Consider the following 2751-nt stretch of genomic DNA (forward strand, 5'->3'; position numbering starts at 1 on the left):
ACGTTGACACATTCATGGATGTGATCAGACAAGACCCAACAAACTATTTATAAATTCACTCGCAAACCCCCAACCTCTTTCAGACTGGTGATAAGTGAGTATAGCTTAGGGTAAAAGTCAACCACTTAACTAGAGAAGCATTTATTCTAACTTCAGCATGCATCACACATCATCTGCACAACACAATCAGGATCAGGTCTGCATTATACACATGCACACACACACACAAACAAGCAATTCACAACAGCATCTAATTACTTTTTGACCTACACAAAAGCAATCACACAGTTTACATGTCACTACCTCCTCGCCGCAAAACAGTGGTGTGGAAAATATGTTCCACAGTATGTTTGTGTATTTCAATCTGTTTATGTGTGTGCACGCTAATATATTTGAACGTGCATGTACATGTAAGGTGTTGAATATTGTCAGACATACACCCACAAGTATTGATTCAAATGCTAGTCTCAGGACAGATCCCATTATGAGCACTGATTCAGTGTAAAATAATGCTTGGCGACTTTTATTTATAGTCAAAATTATGAAAATGCTTGTTGAGATATGTATATATACACCAACATACAAAAATGAGGAGAAAAAAACCCAACAAAAGCATCCCAATCTTTTTTTTTTTTTTACCAGTTGTGCAGTAACAAAAGCCTCTCCGGGCTTTAGGATTCTGTCTCTCTCTTTCACTCATCATCAGCGTAATGGCCAGTCCCACAATCCTTAGGCATTCATTGAGACTGTCATCGTGCAATGCAATATTGCTCTGAATATTTTTTTTATAAAATCATTTGCACTATTTTAACCAAAAAAAAAGCATACAGTAAACCAACAAAACAAAAGGATTTTCAAAAAGTTGAAATAATAAAAAAAAAATCTCCCCTGAAAACAGACTTTAACAAACACCCAGTGCCACCAAAACTGCTCACTTATCAGGATGCAATGATGAATATTTACTACACAACCAATAGGGTCTACATCCAACAGGGTGATGCATTTGTGATGAAATCTGTAAAGACTATAGCAAAGCACCCTTATCATTATTCAGAAGGTATGATGGAGTGAGAACCGTCTCTTTAATGAGCTCCGGTTGCAAGCCGTATTAGTTTGGGAGCATGACAGTCCCAGCCAATTTGAAACATTCCTAGCACAATATATCATCCTTTAATCTCCGCAAAACACTGTGATTTTGCACCCTTGCTGTTTCATTGTCGAAGACATTATATGCAACGCATGATCACTATCTTTCTATACCATATTTCATAATATAGACTCACTTAGAACACATTATAACAATCACTAATAGAGCTATGCTGCATTTGTATCTCTTATGTACCCACCAGAAGGTCTAATTATGTAAAAAGAGTATGCTTGTTAGAGCCGCAGAGATTGTGTTTATTGTGATGGATGCTGTGCGGTTGTGGGCAGTGAAAATCAAACGCTTCTTGGTCATCACGATAATGAGCCATTTGCTTTTAGTTTCAAAAAGCGCTGGTGATTATGTGACCTGCGTCATGTACCGAAAGTATCTGACAGGGTGTTTGTGTGTTCTATTGTCAAGGCTCCATTTAGCAAAGGTTGAAGATATTCTTGCTGATGTATTATACAACTTCAGGCTTTTCTGTCTGGCTGTGGAACTCACAGTACCTATTTATGTAACGTTGCACTCTGTAAAATGATTACTGATGTTGTCTGGCTTTATAGTAACATTGGCCCATTTACGTGAATAATCATGGAAGAATGTAACCTTAGAGATACGTGCACTGTGCTACTTAATGTCACTTTGAATTATAGACACAGGTTAAATGTGCACCAGAATAGTTTTTGTTGCCATTTTGAACCCGGGAATGGAAGATATTATGGGAATGTGTCGCTTGCTTGTTTTTGTGACTGCAGAGGCTGTGTGCTTGTTTCAAAATAATAATTTAGTTACCCTGACATCAACGGTGTTCACTGCCACAAAAGTCTTTTGATTATTAGACTCTCCTTATTTCTTCCTTGTCTGATATCTATACATTTTTCTTATATTTCTCCTGTAGTCATGTCATTACTACTATCACTTAAACATCCTCATATTTTCTCTGATAGGCTCATTCTTACTCCATGTTCTGATTTCTCCCCTTTCTTCCTACTTGTGATTTTTCTAGTTTTTAAATAACTTCAATCACACACACACACACACACACACACAAATAAAAATCTGTGTGTGATGCATCTATTCAAACACTAGATGGCCATCACATAAAACAAATCCATACACCTAAGCTGAGCTGGTGAATTAAAGTAAAAATCTTATTGATCTAGCTGTTGCTCATCAGTATTTTTTATTATGCATTATTCTTATTATGCAAATGTGATTTATAAAGTCCTTTATATAAAAGGGAAAACAGTAATATAAAGATTCAGATCAGCATGTATATTTGCAAAATCTAAGCACACCTGAAGCTAAGTAAAATGCATTGCACAAATTTCCCCAAATCACTATAATATATCCTATATTCTAAGCACAATTAGCCTATTTCAATATTTCACATGCATTTAGAGTAAATTCACAGTGGCATATTATGGAGCTTTGGCTGTAAAATACGGTCAAATTAAACAAAAAAAAATGTATTAAAAAGTGTAACTGATATCACTTTTTTTATATTCAAGATGATTTTTTAAAATGAAACTTTTTAAAGCATAATTGGTAAATATAAATGCTAAATATATATATATATATATATATATATATATATATATATA

Source organism: Sinocyclocheilus grahami, unplaced genomic scaffold (assembly GCF_001515645.1).
Source record: "Sinocyclocheilus grahami isolate Dianchi unplaced genomic scaffold, SAMN03320097.WGS_v1.1 scaffold195.1, whole genome shotgun sequence".
Classification (NCBI taxonomy): domain Eukaryota; kingdom Metazoa; phylum Chordata; class Actinopteri; order Cypriniformes; family Cyprinidae; genus Sinocyclocheilus; species Sinocyclocheilus grahami.